This window comes from Pyrus communis, chromosome 11, assembly GCF_041283825.1.
Source record: "Pyrus communis isolate YQ-2024b chromosome 11, ASM4128382v1, whole genome shotgun sequence".
Taxonomy (NCBI): Eukaryota; Viridiplantae; Streptophyta; class Magnoliopsida; order Rosales; family Rosaceae; genus Pyrus; species Pyrus communis.
The window spans coordinates 5,957,376-5,977,423 of record NC_142575.1 but is presented as its reverse complement, the minus strand read 5'-3'; the positions used below and the strand labels follow the sequence as shown (position 1 = coordinate 5,977,423).

At 40.3% G+C, this 20,048-nt stretch overlaps 1 pseudogene; it reads left to right on the top strand.

Moving 5' to 3' along the window:
* The first annotated feature begins 1,734 nt into the window (after window positions 1–1,734).
* On the top strand, window positions 1,735–12,243 carry LOC137743135 (subtilisin-like protease SBT4.6; annotated as a pseudogene).
* The last annotated feature ends 7,805 nt before the right edge of the window (window positions 12,244–20,048 follow it).

The following is a 20,048-nucleotide window of genomic DNA, read 5'->3' as shown; positions in this document are numbered from 1 at the left end:
GCAGATGAGAGTAAAGGATGTCTTGACTCAACAAGGCTTGGTTAGAGCTTTGAAGGGAAAAGATGGGAAGCCTAAAGAAATGACAGATGACCAGTGGGAGGAGCTGGAGTCGCGTTGTGTTAGCACGATTCGACATTGCATAGCTGATAACATTATCAACAATGTTATGGATGAAGATTCTGCGCCTGCACTATGGGAGAAGTTGGAAAAACTCTATATTGCTAAGAGTTTGACCAACAAGTTACATCTGAAGAGGAAGCTGTACAAGCTGAAGATGGATGAAGGCGGGAATCTCATGGACCACATGAATGTGTTCAATGGATACTTGGATCAATTGAGGAAAGTTGATGTTAAGGTTGAGGAAGAAGATAAAGCCCTCTTACTTCTTACCTCACTTCCAGATTCGTATGAGAATCTTGTGACAACCTTATTGCATGGAAAAGATACAGTAAGTTTGGAGCAGGTGCAGGCTTCTTTGGTGTCTTATGATACACAAAAGAGGAAGACCATTGTTGATGGTGGGCACAAGACTGCTTTAGCTGTTCAAGGTTGGAATCATGGAAGAAAATTGGGAGGAGGATTTGAGAGAGACAGCAGGTTCAAATCAAGCTACAAAGGCAAGGGACCACAATGCTATGACTGCAAAGAATTCGGGCATAAAAGGATAAATTGTCCTTTGAGAAAAAGAAAGGATGATATTGGTCCAGGTAGCAGCAATTTTGTGGCGGAAGACTTCGAGTATGCCCTCTAGGTACTCGAAGCAACACATCTCCTGGTGATGTATAGTCTCAAGTGTTGCAGGGGTTTTGCAGCAGGTGGAGCTATGGGATTCACAGGTGATGAGATGGTCCTGAAGAATGAGAAGTGTGAGGAATGTTTGTCTGGCTCGACGGGTGTTGCTGGAAATGGGTGCACTGACAAGTTTCCAAGTTGCAGACAATGAATAGGAGGAAAACCTGCTGGAGGAGACGAGGATGTGTCGAGATCCTGTCTGAAGCTAAATGTTTTTTTTGCTTGCAGCAGCTGCACATGCATTGGCAGTGACTAAATCGGAACAGGACCAACGAGGTTGATTCAGAGTGTGCATGCTGGTACGTAAGGCCAATGGACTTTGGTACAGCTTGGCCAAGGTGGAGATTGTTGGAGTTTGTGGCCAAGTGGACTATCCTCCAAAATGCCTTTCGGCTAAAGAAAGAAAGAAAACATCTTTCCTTGTTTCAAGGAGGAAACAAGGGAAAAGCAAGGAGGAAAAAAGGGAAAAGCAAAATGTTCTCTTCAACACCCGTGGGTGTTGGTTCAAAAAGGAAATAAAAGAGTGTGAGAGCTCAATTCGGTTTGGAGAGAGAGCAGAGAGCTCATTTGCCTTTGCAGAAAAAAAAGGAGAAGAAAGAGTTCTTTTTGCAGAGAGCAAGAGAGAGTTGCAGAGAGAAATCAAGAGAGCTAGAGTGAAAGGTCTCTTGTGAAAGAACTCTTGGGGTAGAGTGAGGCTCTTGGGAAAATTCTGTGAGTGGGTGTACAAGGGATATGGGATTGGGTTATGTCGATTTAACTCATGTGTAACTTGTACTGTTTTTCTCATAGTGAAGAGCAATATCTCTCCGAGGACGTAGGCAGGTTTTTGCTGAACCTCGTAAATTTCTCGGTGTCTTTATTTCTTGTATTTTAAACTATTCAACTGTGGGTTTGTATGTTGGTGAAGATAATCAGCCAAGGCACAACATATATTACTCTTCACCCATGAATCTAACTTGGAGCACAGAAAAATGGCTAAGAATGCAGCTCTTCTTTTTTCTTATGCTTTCTCCATTTTTATCCTGAGTACGAGCTTATTATGCAAGGCAATCAATGAGGATAGAAAGGTACGAGTTATTTGTGCAGCAAAACAATTGTCCCCTGACTAGCTGTTTCCTTTATTTTGAATTAATATTCTGGGGGAGGGGGGTGGTCCTAGCTAGAAGGAATGGCCGCCTTTCTTTCGGGAGGCTAGATGCTTTGCACTCTGCATGAACTCTTCCCACGAGCTAATCTGAGGAGTTAATCTCAATTAATCCTTTTTCTATTTATTAAAAGAAAAAACAATAGTCTTTTACCACTAATAATAAAACGTTTCCCTCATGATGCAGGTTCATATCGTGTACTTGGGGTCTCTTCCTGACAGGGAGTTCTCGCCCTTGAATCACCACCATAGTATTCTGCAGAGTGTTGTTCAGACCAGGTAGTCTATCTAGAACGTTAGGTATTTACATTAAATTTTCTTTTGGTCTTTTTAGTCACAAACCTAGTCCTTATAGTCCTTTCTTGCCCTCCCAGTTCACCGGAAAATTTATTGGTACGAAGTTACAAAAGGAGTTTCAATGGGTTTGCTGCCAAACTCACTGACAAGGAAAGAGAGAACCTTGCTAGTGAGTGTTGTGAGATACTTTCTTATGTCATCTGAAAAGAGTAAAATGGATTGGCTTGAAAATTTAGTATGTTTATAAACTGTGAATTGCAGGCATGAAAGAAGTTGTGTCTGTCTTTCCAATCACAACACTCCAACTTCACACGACGAGATCTTGGGACTTTATAGGTTTAGATGAGAAAACCAGTCGAAAGTCTATGGTTGAGAGTGATATAATTGTGGGGGTTATTGACAGTGGAATATGGCCGGAATCTGAGAGCTTTAAAGACGAAGGTTTTGGTCCTCCTCCCAAGAGGTGGAAAGGTGCTTGTGAAGGTGGAAAAAATTTCACTTGCAACAAGTAGGTTCCCTCGCTTCTTATCACTGACTTAGTGATATTGTAAGTGTTTGTGAAAAGTGCCAAATTTTTTTCAATATTTATTTTGTAGCAAGCTCATTGGAGCTCGGTTCTATGACATGGAGAGCAAGGGATGAAGATGGCCATGGAACTCACGTTGCCTCAATCACAGCAGGCAACGCTGTTAAAGACATAAGCTTTTATGGACTAGCAAATGGTACTGCAAGAGGAGGTGTTCCTTCTGCAAGAATAGCAGCATACGAAGTCTGTGCTAATACGTGCAGAATAGAGAGTATCTTGGCTGCCTTTGATGATGCTATTGCCGATGGAGTTGATGTCATTATGATTCAAATGGGAGCTGATTCGGGGATTCGATTTGATGAGGATCCTATGTTAATTGGTGCTTTTCATGCAATGAAGAAAGGGATACTGACCACACAGTCAGCAGGCAATGAAGGTCCTGGACCCGCTACTTTGTCAGATTTTGCACCATGGGTATTGCTCGTTGCAGCTAGTACCATAGATCGCCATATCATTGACAAGGTTGTTCTTGCAAACGGAAAGACACTTGTTGTAAGTATCATCAACTTCTTTCATCCTTGAAATACTTTTATTGCGTACTTGTATATTCTACTTGATTTCTGTTGAACTTTACCAAACAGGGGAATTCCGTTAACACTTTCGCATCAAATGGAACAAGTTTTCCTCTAATATATGGAAAAGATGCTGCAACGAAAAATTGCACTCAACTAGATGCGGGGTGATTCTTGTTCCCATTTCTTTTTAACTGGAAATGATAATTTAATTATTCTGTAGCTAAACCACTGACTTGTTGCACATCAGACTTTGTCGTGAAGGTTGCCTGGACAGTGATTCTGCAAAGGGAAAGATAGTGGTATGCGATGCTGACTACGGAGATTATATGGCTTACCAAGCCAATGCATTTGGTTCACTTTTACATGAAAACGACAGAACAGCGTTTAATGTTCCGCTAATCCGTTCAATCGTGTTAATGGATGAAGACCATGATGCGGTCAAGTCCTACATGAACTCCACCAGGTATACACTCTTTTGAATACTGCTGATGAAGTTACTGTCTCTCATCATGAATTCTCTATTTATATTTTTATTTGCTTCTCTTATTTTATAGAAACCCTCGGGCGAACATACTTAGAAGCGAAGTCATAAAAGACCCTTCTGCACCTACTGTTGCTTCCTACTCTTTACGTGGACCGAATCGATTTTTTCCTGATATTATTAAGGTATATGTTTCTTCTCACATTCTAATATCTGTTAGATAAATTTAGATACGGTAATAACAATTGCGGTCTAATGTTTTTCAGCCGGATATTAGTGCACCGGGTTCTGAAATTTTGGCTGCATATTCACCTATTGCCTCTATCTCAGAATATGATGAAGACACACTACTACAAAAGGGGGCTATAGTGTCGGAGGGTGGTGTCGCTTTAATCTAATATAGTAGCGGATTAGGCAGTTGCGACACTAACTGAACATGACGTCGGATTTACTGTCGCTTATAAGCGTTATTAAATGTTTATGTCGCTTTTGAACCGACGTAAACATATATTTTAATAATTTTTAAATACTAGTGTCGCTTTTAAACCGACGTAAACATTATTTTAATCATTTTTAAATACTAGTGTCGCTTTTAAGCGACATAAAGTGTGTATATATATATATATTAAATTATATATATATTAAATTAAATTTATATATCCCTAAAAACTATAATAATTATATATATATATATATATTAAATTAAATTTTAAAAAATTGGTGATCATTGGATTGGCTTAAATATACATACGATTCAATTTCTTAAGTGTTATACATACAAAATAAATAAATTTAAATCTACTTAATATATATATATATACACACACACCATTGAACTTGATTGGATACGAATTCTATGAAACTAATTTCGACAGTTATAAACGAAAAATCACGATTTAACGGTTATTTTAACTCCGATTTTGATGATTTTTTACAGCTACACTCCTGACCCTATATGAATACAATGAATGGATTCGATCTTCAAATTAAAATATTTACACAAGTGGATACCACAAAATCTTATGTTATACTGAATGAAAGTATAAATAAACTCTAAGTGTTAGTCAATCTATTGTTTTGATGGGATACAAATTCTCCGAAACTAATTTCAACGATCCCAACCGTCAAACTTGTTTGCATATGCTTCGAGATCACATCAGCAAAAAATCACAAAAAACAAACATTCAGAGATCAAGTAACGGGACAAAGCTTTTCGACGGTTATAAACGAAAAATCACGATTTAACGGTTATTTTAACTCCGATTTTGATGATTTTTTACAGCTACATTCCTTGACCCTATATGAATAGAATGAATGAATTCGATCTTCAATTTAAAATATTTACACAAGTGGATATCACAAAATCTTATGTTATACTTAATGAAAGTATAAATAAACTCTAAGTGTTAGTCAATCTATTGTTTTGATGGGATACGAATTCTCCGAAACTAATTTCAACGATCCCAACCGTCAAACTTGTTTGCATATGCTTCGAGATCATGTCAGCAAAAAATCACAAAAAACAAACATTCAGAGATCAAGTAACGGGACAAAGCTTTTCGACGGTTATAAACGAAAAATCACGATTTAACGGTTATTTTAACTTCGATTTTGATGATTTTTTACAGCTACACTCCTTGACCCTATATGAATACAATGAATGATTTCGATCTTCAAATTAAAATATTTACACAAGTAGATACCACAAAATCTTATGTTATACTTAATGAAAGTATAAATAAACTCTAATTATTAGTCAATCTATTGTTTTGATGGGATACGAATTCTCCGAAACTAATTTCAACGATCCCAACCGTCAAACTTGTTTGCATATGCTTCAAGATCACATCAGCAAAAAATCACAAAAAACAAACATTCAGAGATCAAGTAACGGGACAAAGCTTTTCGACGGTTATAAACGAAAAATCACGATTTAACGGTTATTTTAACTCCGATTTTGATGATTTTTTACAGCTACATTCCTTGACCCTATATGAATAGAATGAATGAATTCGATCTTCAATTTAAAATATTTACACAAGTGGATACCACAAAATCTTATGTTATACTTAATGAAAGTATAAATAAACTCTAAGTGTTAGTCAATCTATTGTTTTGATGGGATACGAATTCTCCGAAACTAATTTCAACGATCCCAACCGTCAAACTTGTTTGCATATGCTTCGAGATCACATCAACAAAAAATCACAAAAAACAAACATTCAGAGATCAAGTAACGGGACAAAGCTTTTCGACGGTTATAAACGAAAAATCACGATTTAACGGTTATTTTAACTCCGATTTTGATGATTTTTTATAGCTACACTCATTGACCCTTTATGAATAGAATGAATGAATTCGATCTTCAAATTAAAATATTTACACAAGTGGATACCACAAAATCTTATGTTATACTTAATGAAAGTATAAATAAACTCTAAGTGTTAGTCAATCTATTGTTTTGATGAGATATGAATTCTCCGAAACTAATTTCAACGATCTCAACCGTCAAACTAATTTCACTATCAATTGATGGACAGAGTGTGGAGTGTGTGTGCTGTATAGAGCACAAATATGGCCCTCAACTTTTATTATTTTTTTGCTCTTGTGTAATACAAATTCTCAGAAGTATCATTCCAATTAATTGAAGAGATCTTATTTTGGGACCAGGAGGTATTATACGGAATATATGTTTTCTTTTTTAGAAGAAAAAACCAGGTGGTTTGACTTGTGCAAAAATGGTGCTTTGCACACCCAAAAACCTACCCTTATATGAGTGTCGCTTATAACCGACACTAAATTATTTTTTTAAATATTTTGAAATCCAATGTCGCTTTAAATTAGTTTTTTTAAATATTTTGAAACCCAGTGTCGCTTTTAAGCGACATATTGATTTAAATTAGTTTTTCGTTTTATAACCATCGAAAAGTTCCATAGAATTTGTATCCCATCAAGTTCAATGGTGTGTGCATATATATATATATATATTTATTAAGTAGATTTAAATTTATTTATTTTGTATGTATAACACTTAAAGAAATTGAATGGTATGTATATTGAAACTGATCCAACGGTCACCAATTTTTAAAATTTAATTTAATATATATATATATATATATATAATTATTATAGTTTTTAGGGGTATAAAATTGTTACATTAATATATATAATTATTATAGTATTTTTTAGGGTTATAAAATTAATATATATAAAATTATAGTATTTGAAATATTAGGCGGGAAATTTCCCGCTTGTTTGAATGGATGGAGAGACTTAGTGTCGGTTTTAACCGACGCTAGTGTCATTAAAGCGACGCTATGTGAATTTCAAAAAGTGTGTCAGAAGTTGGCGTCGGTTAAAAGCGACACTAGTTTCATTAAAGCGACGCTAGTTTCATTAAAGCGACGCAAGTTTCATTAAAGCGACGCTATGTGAATTTCAAAAAGTGTCAGAAGTTTGTGTCGGTTTAAAGCGACGCGAGTTTCATTAAAGCGACGCTATGTGAATTTCAAAAAAAGTGTCAGACGTTTGCGTCGGTTTTAACGGACGCAAACTAAGTACCCATATTTAAACCCCTCTCTTTCCCATTTCAACCGTGCTTTCATTTCTCCCCCAATTTCAGACTTTCTTCTTCTCCTTCCCCATTTCATCTGTGCGTCCCCTTCTTCCTCCTTTTCATTTTTTCCTCAACTCCTTCCCCGTTTGCTTTGGATCACCAGTTTGAAGATCAACATTCTGAAGAACTCCAATTCGAGGAGGAAGAGCTTGAAGGTGGTTCATTTTTAAATTATTATGATTATTAATTTTAGTTTCTATTTTGTATTCTAAATAGTTTTATGCTTAAATTGAAAATTTATTTTTGTTTCTTGGTTTTTAATTGTTTTTTTTTGTATTTATGCATGTTGGATCTGAAGAGCAAGGACACTGGAAATCGCAGATCCATAATTTTTTAAAGGTATAAAACCTGAGTTTAATCTATAGAGATTAGAGCCTTAATGTTGAAGTAGTAAAGTATTGGAGCACTGATCTGATGGCAAGCATGGCAGCATGGAGTTGCTAGTATTATATATGGCACTATGGAGCTACAAAATATGTGGTCTTCGACAAAGGCAAGCACAGGAAAGCATGGAGGATGAATTTTTGTAAATTATATGGAATGTTAGATGTAAAACATTTGTATATTATGGCACTATTTTTCTTTTGAATTATTTTTATTATTGTTTGTTTTGGCCTAAAATTGAAATTTATTATTTCGATTATATAATTTTTTTGAGTTATAATTATTTGAGAACGAATACAGAAACAGATTTCGACTTTTTTTTAAATTATTATTATCAAAGGTGGTGTCGCTTTAAATCGTCATTAGTTTGCATATTTTATTTATTTAATTGTTCTCTAACGTCGCTTTAAACCGTCACTAGTTTGCATATTTTATTTAGTTAATTGTTGACTAGCGTCGCTTTAAACCGACGTTAACATCAGCGTCGCTTTAAACCGACGCTGCGTAGTGGCGGATTAAGCGAACAAAGCGACGCTGAAGCCCTTTAGTGACGGTAGCAATGGCGTCGCTATTCCAATCCGACATTGCAGTGTTTTATGTCGGATTTTTGCCAAATTTCCGACAGAAATCGGGGTTTCTTGTCGGTTTTTGGTCCGCCGGTGATAGCCTATATTGTAGTAGTGACACGAGGCGTGTAAAATACAACTTGCTATCTGGAACCTCCATGTCTAGCCCACATGCAGCCGGTGCAGCCGGTGCAGCCGCATATGTTAAAGCATTCCACCCTGATTGGTCTCCCGCGGCCATCTAATCCTCTCTTATGACAACTGGTATATATTTTCATGACAATAGCAACTGCTTCATTTGTCACAAGTTAATCATTAAAATCTGAAATTATCTACTGAATTTTTTGTGTGCATGTAGCTTGGACCATGAATAGTACCAACAATTCTACCGGTGAATTTGCTTATGGATCTGGACATATCAATCCTGTAGAAGCTGTAAACCCAGGGCCTGTGTATGAAGCTTCGGAAGAAGATTATATAAAGTTGTTGTGCAGAGTGTTTGACGAAGGCAAAGTTAGACTCATATCAGGAGATACAGCACGTGCCCCAAAGGTTCGGAAAAAGGGTATGCAAGGGATCTTAATTACCCTTCAATGGGAGCTAAAGTTGCAGAAATGGAGCCTTTTACAGTGAATTTTCATAGAAGAGTTAATAATGTTGGCCTCCCAAACTCTACTTACAAAGCCAGAATCTCCTCGAACTCCAAAGTTGATATCAAAGTGGTTCCCGAAGTTCTTTCGTTCGAGTCTTTGAACGAGGAGAGGACTTTTGATGTGATTGTCACTGGAAGCGGTTTGCCAGATCAATCTCAAGTGTCAGGATCGCTGGTTTGGACTGATGGTGTTCACAGCGTTAGAAGTCCAATTGTTTTTTTATGTGTTCAATGTCAAATGATGTATGCATGTTGGAAAAATGTGGCCATAGGCTGTACAAAGCTCTTAGACTCGTACATTCTTTAAATAAACTCTTGTTTCGAATTTTATGGGAAAAGAAATTGTCCGTCATCATCTTCGGGATGAACTTCTGCTCTTGTTTCGCATTCTGATCTTCCTCTTTCTTGTTCTTTGTTTGTTGTTTGTATACTTCCTTTGTCGCATTGAGGTTCATGTTTTATTTACCATATATCCTTTGTTTTACTCTTGTTTAGTTATCGGAATTTATCTTCAGGTACGATCCTTCTACAGCTGGTATTTATGTTAAAGTTCTAGACAGATACCGCGGTCCACCACTAATAGCATCGATATTGTCTCCACTTAATCACTTGTGCAATCAATAGGTTTTATGCAAAAGGTCTCGATCCAATTAGAAGTGAAACCGTTTGATATAAGTTGTGATTTGTTTTGTGAGATAACCGATGTGGAACTTTTTGCTTTATTCAACAATTTATGGGATGGATTTTTATGTTGTCTTGGAGCGTCCGGGTTATCGTGTGGGCTGGCGTCGCAGGTGCCAGTCCTCTGTTGGTTCCAGCATATAGCAGCTGCTTAATTAGGGTCAGGAATTACGTTAAATTTTTGCGAGCGCAGGGCAACTAGATGTGCTCGACAATTGTTCAAGTCCAAACCATTTCAGTACAGTTCTAATCCAAGAGGTTCGGTCCATCCGAAGCTTTATGAGGACGGCGATGGATGATAAGAAATCCGTTGGTGTAAAAAATTAAGGGCCGCGAGTAAAGAGTACGTAGAAGATAAAAAAGGGTGTGCAAAATTCATTTTTTAAAAACGGGTGCAAAAGTATTTTCGAACCTTTGAAATTGGCTTCTTTTTTTTTTTTTTTTTTGGAAATTTCCCGTATTACCGGGGAGCCAAAGGCCCAAAAATCCTGTGCTATATTTTCTTGTCCATTATTTGAAGGGAAATTTTGTTTTACACCAAACTTTTGTCTCTGGACGCCCATTTTAGTTTTTCAACACTCATTATTTGAAGAGATAAAGAACACTCGTACCCCACAGTTCCAAAAATTCCATAAATCTTGTTAGCAAGCATCATGACAGCTCTTCGTTTGATGAGGAATTCTTATGGAAACGAGATTGGTGATATAGTTTGCTCTTGTTTATTGGAAGGCAAACAGGAAAATATGAGCTTGAAGGAATTGGATTTCAACTTTGATGCTCAAGAAATTAATATCTTTTACGAGAACACTAAGCCGTTTGTGGTAATTTTATTTTTATATATGCGTACAAGTGTTATTTAATTATAAAAATTGAATATCGGTGTGCAAAGACGGCAATTGGGTGTAAACATAACCACTCTTATTTGAACTAGCTCATCGAAAGAAAATTTTTTGGGAGCTATTTATGGCGTGCACGTTGAACTTGGGGTGACTCTACTGCTCTAACCAACTTGGTTATACCAGGTTTGCACATGGATTGCTTTTCTAGCCAAATATTTTGCAGGCTTTTCCAGTAACTTTAAATGGAAGGCACTCAGAGAATCTGGGCAGTGCCAGTGCCAACTAGACTACATAAATTGAAGGCTCACTAAATTTTATAAATTTATTACCATATCTTGGAGGAATGCAAGAAAATCTGGGTGTTTTAATACAGATGACAGTTTGTCATTAATTAGTCCACCTATATAAGGCACTCACCACCCATGAAGTTTTTAAGCATTGAACAATGGCTAAGCATGGAGCTTTTCTGTGTTATTATCCTTTCTTCACTCTCTTCTTACTCACAATGATCTTGTTATGCAAGGCCGCTGACGAGGAAAGAAAGGTACTTTTCTTTTGCCATTAATAACAGAAAGATGCTGTCTTTGACAAATAGTAATTTCTTTTACATAGAATGCAGCGATAACAATGTCGATGATGTAGGTCCATATCGTGTACATGGGATCGCTTCCTGATGGGAATCCGGCATACTCACCGTTGTCTCACCACCTTAGTATTCTACACAGAGTTGTGCAGGGAAGGTAGTCTATCTAGACCTTCAAGGTTGCCCTTTTCTTTTCGTCTTTAGAGTCACAAGCGAGTTCTTATCCTTGCTATCTCTCTTTCTCTCAGTTTGGAGGAAACTTTATTGGTCAGAAGTTATAAAAGGAGTTTCAATGGATTTGCAGCCAACCTCACTGACCAAGAAAGGGAGAAAATTGCGAGTGAGTCCTCTGAGATACTTTCTTATGAACTAGAAAAAGTTATATCGTTCACTGGTATGGTTTGAGAATATATCAAGTTTGTACATTGCAGGCATGGAAGAAATAGTCTCTGTCTTTCCAAGCATAAGATTGGAACCCCAAACAACAAGATCTTGGGACTTCATGGGTTTCGATGAGAAAGTCAGTCGAAATGCCACAACTGAAAGTGATATCATTGTTGGTGTGATTGACACTGGAATTTGGCCTGAAGCTGAGGGCTTTAAAGATGAAGGTTTCGGTCCTTCTCCTAAGAAGTGGAAAGGTGTTTGTGAAGGCGGCAAAAATTTCACCTGCAACAAGTATGTCTCTCAATATTTACATGCTTAAAGTTATCAACTATACGAATTAAAACTTTTGGTTGAGTTTTGCCTTTGTACTTTGCATTGCAACATTTAGTTAACATTAAGAATTGTTTGTTTTGCAGGAAGATTGTTGGTGCTCGATATTACTTAACAGACTCTGCAAGGGATTTCCGGGGTCATGGAACTCACTGTGCATCAATTGTAGCTGGAAGTCCTGTAAAGGAAGTAAGCTTTTACGGACTAGCAAATGGTACTGCAAGAGGAGGTGTACCTGCTGCGAGAATCGCAGCATATAAAGTCTGTGATCTTGATTTCGGGTGTAGTGCTGACGGTATCTTGGCTGCTTTTGACGATGCAATTGCTGATGGAGTTGACATCATTTCAATTTCACTTAATGGATTTTTCGTTCTGAACCTCATTTTTTGACATGCCCCGACCCCGAGGTACTAGGGACATCGAGATGGTCACGTGCTGGCCGACACCCGAAGGGTGACGCAAGCCATTTAATTAAACAAAAACTAAGAAAATAAACTAAAGTAAGCAATAAAGGCTAAAAACCCAAATAAAAGTTCTACTTCTAAATAATGAAATAGGTAAACACACAGCACGTCCAGAGCATAATTCTAATACAGAGTACAAGCAGAACTAAGAATAAAGAAGTGCTATTACAATAAGTGGTGAAGCGGAGCGAAAATGACACAAATCACTGGTAGGGGAACGCCTCGTAGCTCAAGTCGTAATCCTCGTTCCTAGGTCCTGAAGGGGGCGCAAAACAAAGGTGAGTGGACCAAGTTTATATATACAGTAATAGTAAAACAGTTATCAACATACTAACCCCCAGGTTTATGGAAACACAAGTATAATAATGAATATAGGTTTTCCGAAATCTAGCATGTCGTGCAATGTCTCAAATCATAAATCGCATCAATAATAAACACTAGTGAATGTCCGATATAACACTTCAGGCCCCATGCCGGCTCCCCGTCTCTGAGCAGACAGTCAGAGGAAAATGCACTTCAGGCCCCTTGCCGGCTCCCCGTCTCTGAGCAGACAGTCAGAGGAAAACACACTTCAGGCCCTATGCCAACACCAAACCGTCGCCCGGGACGGACCGGATCTATCCCTTCGTCCCGTAGCGGAAAGGACCACTAGGTAAGTACAAAACCAGTGAACATACATATATTGAAAATCAACTTCATAGTATAAAGTCATCCATCATCTATACTATAAAGAAGTGTTCTAAACATGTTCTAAATATCATATCGTCATCCATCAGATATTATATAAGAACATGGGTTATAGGAAAAATAGTAATAATTCAAACTAGCCTTAATAAGCATGTTATTTCAAAACGTTTCGTAAAACATAATCGTAAAGTCATGCTTTTCTGTGTATGCAATTCTACCATTAAAACATGCATTTTTAGAAGGGGTCCACTCACCGTACACCGAGGGTGCAAGCTGTACCAAATAGGAATACGGAGTCACTGCTAAGAATCGCACCTAAACACATAATTGAGTACTTTCAGTCAAACTTCACTCAAACGATTGAATTTGAGAAAACGGACATCGGAAACGGGTTTAGAACGTCGAAATTAGCCTAGGAGGGTCCCCGTACGAAAACACAAAAAGTCAACGGTCAAAGTCAACGTTGACCGTTGACTAGTCAAAGTCAAAAGTCAACGTTGACCGTTGACCCGGTCAACGGTCAACGGGTCAAAGTTAACATGTCAGAGTCAACAGGTCAACGGGTCAACAGGTCAACAGGTCAAGGGGTCAACGGGTCAACGGGTACGGGTCACGGGTCACGGGTCATTGGGTTTTGGGCTTTGGGTAAATGGGTTTTGGTTTTTAGGTGGGTTAGGTTGGGTAGAACAGAAAATGGGTTTGGGTTTTGGTTAATAGGCCCGAAGGCCTTAATACAAAGGGGAATGGGTTTTGGGTTGCAACCAAGGCCCTAAGGCCTTTTGGGTTTTTAAAAAGAAATAACTAAAAATAAAAAAAGGAAAGGGTGAGGGTATTGGGCCAGAGACCAAACGGGCCTAAGGCCCGTGTGTGTGTGGAGAACGGCCCGAAGGCCTGGGTGTGCCGGAGAAGACCACCGGAGCTTCCATAGCTCCGGCCGACGCCAAACACTCGAACTAGACCCCGATCTAGGTACCAAAATGAAGCACTAGAGGAGAGGAGTAAGTTTATACCTTGGGTTCGCCGTGAAACGGCTTGTGGTGGCCGGAAATGCCCTCGGAAACCACACACTCACCGGAAAATTTGGGTGCCTTCACCCGTGCCAAATCACTCCAAAACCTTGGACAATCAAGAACCCAACTCAGTAACTACATTTAACCAACATCTAATAAGACTAAAAAGGAAGAAACCATGCTTACCCAACCGGAAAACAAGTTAAAATCGCCGGAGGTGTTCGTGTCCTCCGGCACCGTGAGCAGGGGAGAGAGAAAGAGAGAGAGGGATGCAGTTGAACGGCGACGATGGTGATGATTTCCTCGCGTAGGTGTAGCTGTGGGTGTATGTATGTGTGTGTGTCTTTCACGGGGAAGAAGAAGAGAGAAATGGAGGAGTTTTCGAAAGAAAGGAAAAAGAAGGTGCAGACAAACCAAAAGAAAAGAAAAGAAAAGAAAAGAAAAAGAAAAAGAAGAAAGGAGAGATGAGGGACACGGCAGGTGTGGGGGACAAAAGAGAAAAAAGGGAAATGGGTTAGGGTGCTGCCACGTGGCAGTCTAGGGTAGAGCAATAATTTAAATTTCAGATCTTGGTTGTGTGACAAAATGAGGACTAAAGTGATAATTCTATAAATTTTTAGAGAAAATTACAAAATTATCCTTATAAGCAGGGGCGGGTGTAACAATCTACCCCCCTTATAGAAATTTCGTCCTCGAAATTTACAACCTTAAGTAAATAAAAACGGATACTGATTTCTCATCAAGTCTTCCGTTTCCCACGTCGCTTCTTCAACAGCGTGGTTTCTCCAAAGAACTTTCACCAACGAAATGACCTTGTTCCTCAACACTTTATCCTGCCGATCAAGGATAGCCACGGGTTCCTCCACGTAACTAACGTCCTGATTTATCTCCAGTGGCTCCACTTGAATAACGTGTGAGGGATCTGGTACATACTTTCGAAGCATAGAAACATGGAAAACGTTGTGAATCATCGACAACTCCGGTGGTAGCTCCAAACGGTAAGCGACTGCACCAATTCTCTCAGTAATCTGATAAGGACCGACATATCGAGGACTCAGCTTTCCTCGCTTACCAAAACGAACAACCCCTTTCCAAGGAGACAACTTCAAGAACACAAAGTCCCCAACCTTATACTCACGATCCTTGGAATGTTTGTCCGCAATGCTCTTCTGTCGATCCTGCGCTGTCTTTAGATTTCTTTTAATCAGCTGGATGTTAGCATTTGTGGTGTCCACAATCTCTGGTCCCACTAACACCCGTTCGCCGACCTCTGTCCAACACAACGGCGTCCGACACACTTTTCCATACAAAGCTTCAAAAGGTGCCATACCGATGCTCGAATGATAGCTGTTATTGTATGCAAACTCAGCCAACGGCAGGTAGCTATCCCAATTACCCTTCCACTGAAGGACAGACACTCTCAACATGTCCTCCAACGTTTGAATTGTCCGCTCAGACTGACCATCGGTCTGTGGATGATAAGCAGTGTTGAACAGTAACTGAGTACCCATGGCAGTATTAAAGGCTTTCCAAAACCTGGAAGTAAACCTGGGATCTCTGTCTGAAACAATGGATACGGGTACACCATGAAGTCTGACGATATTATCGATGAACAACTTCGATAACTTCTCCAGTGAATAAGTCTGTCGAACCGGCAAGAAATGAGCGGTCTTAGTGAGTCGATCCACAATCACCCAAATGTCGTCCAGTCTCGCATGTGTCCTCGACAACCCATACACAAAATCCATGGTGATGTCTTCCCACTTCCAAGCTGGTATCGGAAGATTCTGCATTAGTCCTCCAGGCCTTTGCCTCTCGGCCTTTACCTGCTGGCAAATGATGCATCTACTCACATAATCCGCCACATCCCGCTTCATTCCAACCCAGTTATAGAACGGACGGATAGTGCGATATAATTTGGTACTTCCTGGATGCATGGCATATGCTGAAAGGTGCGCTTCATCCAGAATCTCCTTTTTCACTGCTTCATTATCCTGAGGCACGTACAGCCTGTTTCCCAACATCAAGGCTCCATCCTTCCGAATGCTAAATTCTTTCCTTTTTCCCTCTGGAATCAAACCCTTTATGACCGCACACTCCGGATCAAGTTTCTGAGCTTCAATAACCATGTCCACCAAAACAGGTCTAACTTGGAAGTGTGCCAACCACGCTCCCTGATCACCCTCATTCACCACAACGCCCGTTTCTCGAAGAGAAAATAGTAGCGGAACATGGATAGCTCTAAGGGATGAAAGTTGTCCATGGTATTTCCGACTGAGTGCATCCGCTACTACATTGGCATGTCCGGGATGATATTCGATCATGCAGTTATAGTCACTGATGAGCTCCATCCACCTTCTCTGCCTCAAATTCAAGTCTTTCTGCGTAAAGATATACTTGAGGCTCTTATGATCAGTGAAGATGCGGCACTTCTCACCGTACAAATAGTGTCTCCAGATCTTCGGAGCGAACACAACTGCACCCAGTTCCAAATCATGAGTAGGGTAGTTTCTCTCGTGGGTCTTGAGCTGTCTGGAAGCATAAGCAAAGACTCTCTCATGCTGCATCAGTACACAACCCAAACCTGAACCAGATGCATCCGTGTAGATTTCAAACTCGCCGCTATCATCTGGAAGGACAAGAACGGGAGCTTGAGTGAGACGTCGTTTCAGCTCCTGAAAACTCCGTTCACAATCTTCATCCCACTTAAACTCGACCTCCTTTCGAGTCAACTTACTCAAAGGCAAGGCAATTGCTGAGAAACCCTGCACAAAACGTCGGTAATAGCCAGCCAGACCTAGGAAACTCCTCACCTCTGTAACATTTCTCGGTTGCTCCCATGTAGTTATTGCCGACACCTTCTGAGGATCCACACTAATTCCTTCAGCAGATACCACATGTTCGAGAAAGCTGATCTGGTTAAGCCAAAACTGACACTTGGTGAACTTAGCATACAGCTGCCGACTTCTCAACTTTTCCAGCACCAACCTTAAATGTTTCCTGTGTTCGTCAACACCTTTGGAATAAATCAAAATGTCATCGATGAACACAATCACAAACCGGTCCAGATATGGTCTGAAGACTCTGTTCATCAAATCCATGAACGCTGCAGGAGCATTCGTTAATCCGAAAGGCATGACACGAAATTCAAAGTGTCCATACCTAGTACGGAAGGCAGTCTTCGGTACATCTTCCTCTTGAATTAGCAGCTGATGATAACCTGAACGAAGATCGATCTTAGAAAACACCTGAACGCCTTTCAGATGGTCAAACAGATCATCTATCCGAGGCAGGGGATAACGATTCTTCACCGTCACCCGGTTCAGCTGTCGATAGTCGATGCAAAGTCTCATCAAACCATCCTTCTTTTTAACAAACAGAACAGGAGCACCCCAAGGAGACATGCTGGGTTGGATATAACCTTTATCCACTAACTCCTGAAGTTGAAGCTTCAATTCCCTCAACTCCGCTGGTGCCATTCGATAAGGTGGTAACGAGATAGGGTCTGTACCTAGGAGTAAATCGATGGTGAATTCAATTTCCCTCGCAGGTGGCAACCCTGGTAGATCTTCCGGAAAAACATCGGTGAATTTCTTCACCACTGGTACATCTTTAGGGCTCAACGAAGGTTTATCCCTCGTCACTACGTGGGCTAGAAACCCTACACATCCCTTAGACAACAACTTAGAAGCGCGAATAGCAGAAATAATACTATTAGGAATGATTCGTCGCTCACCCTGAAATGTGATCGACGGTCGTCCAGGCCGATTGAACGTCACAGATTTCTCCCAACACGCGACATAAGCACGATGCCTGGAGAGCCAATCCATTCCCAAAATAACATCGAACTCCACCAAATTGAAGGGAACCAGGTTAGCTTCCATTGTTTCCCCTTCCACCACTACCGGGCAACTTCTAAACTCCCACTGTGCACAAAACAGATCTCCATGCTGCATTTGTACAAGCATATCATACCCAAGCGGTGTAGGTTGCGAATTTAGATTCGGTGCAAATGAGGAAGACACAAATGAAAAAGTAGCACCTGGATCGATTAGGACTCTCGCCCAATTACCACAAATAAGTAACGTACCAGCAATAACTTGAGGGTCCTGATCAGCCTCCTGCTGAGTCATGGCGTTGATACGTCCATGAAACTGGGGTCCTGCTCTACCGTCACGGCCACCTCGAGCCCTAAAACCTCGGTTGTTACGACCTGCTCTATTTCCTTGAGGGCGGCTACCTGATGCTGCACCAAACTGCTGTGGCTGCCTTTGAATGGAAAATTGAGTATTTTGGCTTCCACTCCCACTGTCACTTCGAGTATAGTTGCCGCCATAACTGGAGCTCGGGTTACTCCCTCCACTGTAACTCGCTACATAAGCATAACTCTCGGCGGGTCGCTCAGATGGGCAATATCTGGCAATATATCCCGTGCCTCCACACCTGTGGCACGTGATGGGGGATCTAAAGTGACTGAAGGATCGTCTCCCAGATTCATTGCCTGAGCCTTCGCTAGAAGAACCTGAACCCTGGCCTTGACGTTTGAAGGAATGAGAGTGTCGAGGGCCAGTATAATCAGATAAACCAGCAGCTTCTCTCATGCTCCGAGATCGAAACCCACGACCCCTCTGGTTCTGGTACTGAGGTCGGTCTTGATACCTTGGTGGTCCCTGAAACTGTAACTGCGCCTGCTCCTGCGCCTGCGCCTGATGCTGAGTCTCCCACCTAGACTGTTCAATTCTCAAGCAAGTTTGAATCATCTCCTCATAACTCCTGTGCCTTATTGCTGACACTGGTTCACGATATTCAGGATTTAAGCAAATCAGTAACTGGACCATCATTTCCCCCGGGTTTCCATAAGTCCCTGCATGGTGTCTCGACAGGCGCCGAAAAGTACAGTCTACCTCCGTGATACTCAAATCGCCCTGGCGAAACTCCAAGAATTGTTGCCTCATTCTCAGCTGATAACTGGGACTCAAGAAATAATCACTGAAAGCCCTCCTGAAGTCAACCCAATTCATTGGATCATTAGGGGGATGAGGCCTCACCGATTTCCACCAACGTTTAGCGTCCTCCTTCATAAAATACGTTGCAGTATCCACCCACTCATTTTGCGGGCATTTCATGCTCTCCAAGGTGTCCTCCACCTGTTCTAGCCACTCCTCGGCCTCTGGACAAGCCCCAACTGCATACAAATCTGGAATACCATGGCTCCGAGCAATCTCAATATACGTACGACTCGGTCGATTAGTGAAAGCATTCCGTATAGCATTAGTTAACTGCTGAATTCCTCCCCCTAAACCAGAACGAGTTCGTCGAGGCACATTCCTACCAGTAGGATCCATAATTCTGAAAAGAGGCAAGAAAGATTTAGAATAACAAGAGATTAAGAATGTAATGAGAATTATGACTACCAATTGGTGGAATGAAATCCTAAGTATGCTCTGATACCAATCTGACACGCCCCGACCCCGAGGTCCTAGGGACATCGAGATGGTCACGTGCTGGCCGACACCCGAAGGGTGACGCAAGCCATTTAATTAAACAAAAACTAAGAAAATAAACTAAAGTAAGCAATAAAGGCTAAAAACCCAAATAAAAGTTCTACTTCTAAATAATGAAATAGGTAAACACACAGCACGTCCAGAGCATAATTCTAATACAGAGTATAAGCAGAACTAAGAATAAAGAAGTGCTATTACAATAAGTGGTGAAGCGGAGCGAAAATGACACAAATCACTGGTAGGGGAACGCCTCGTAGCTCAAGTCGTAATCCTCGTTCCTAGGTCCTGAAGGGGGCGCAAAACAAAGGTGAGTGGACCAAGTTTATATATACAGTAATAGTAAAACAGTTATCAACATACTAACCCCCAGGTTTATGGAAAGACAAGTATAATAATGAATATAGGTTTTCCGAAATCTAGCATGTCGTGCAATGTCTCAAATCATAAATCGCATCAATAATAAACACTAGTGAATGTCCGATATAACACTTCAGGCCCCATGCCGGCTCCCCGTCTCTGAGCAGACAGTC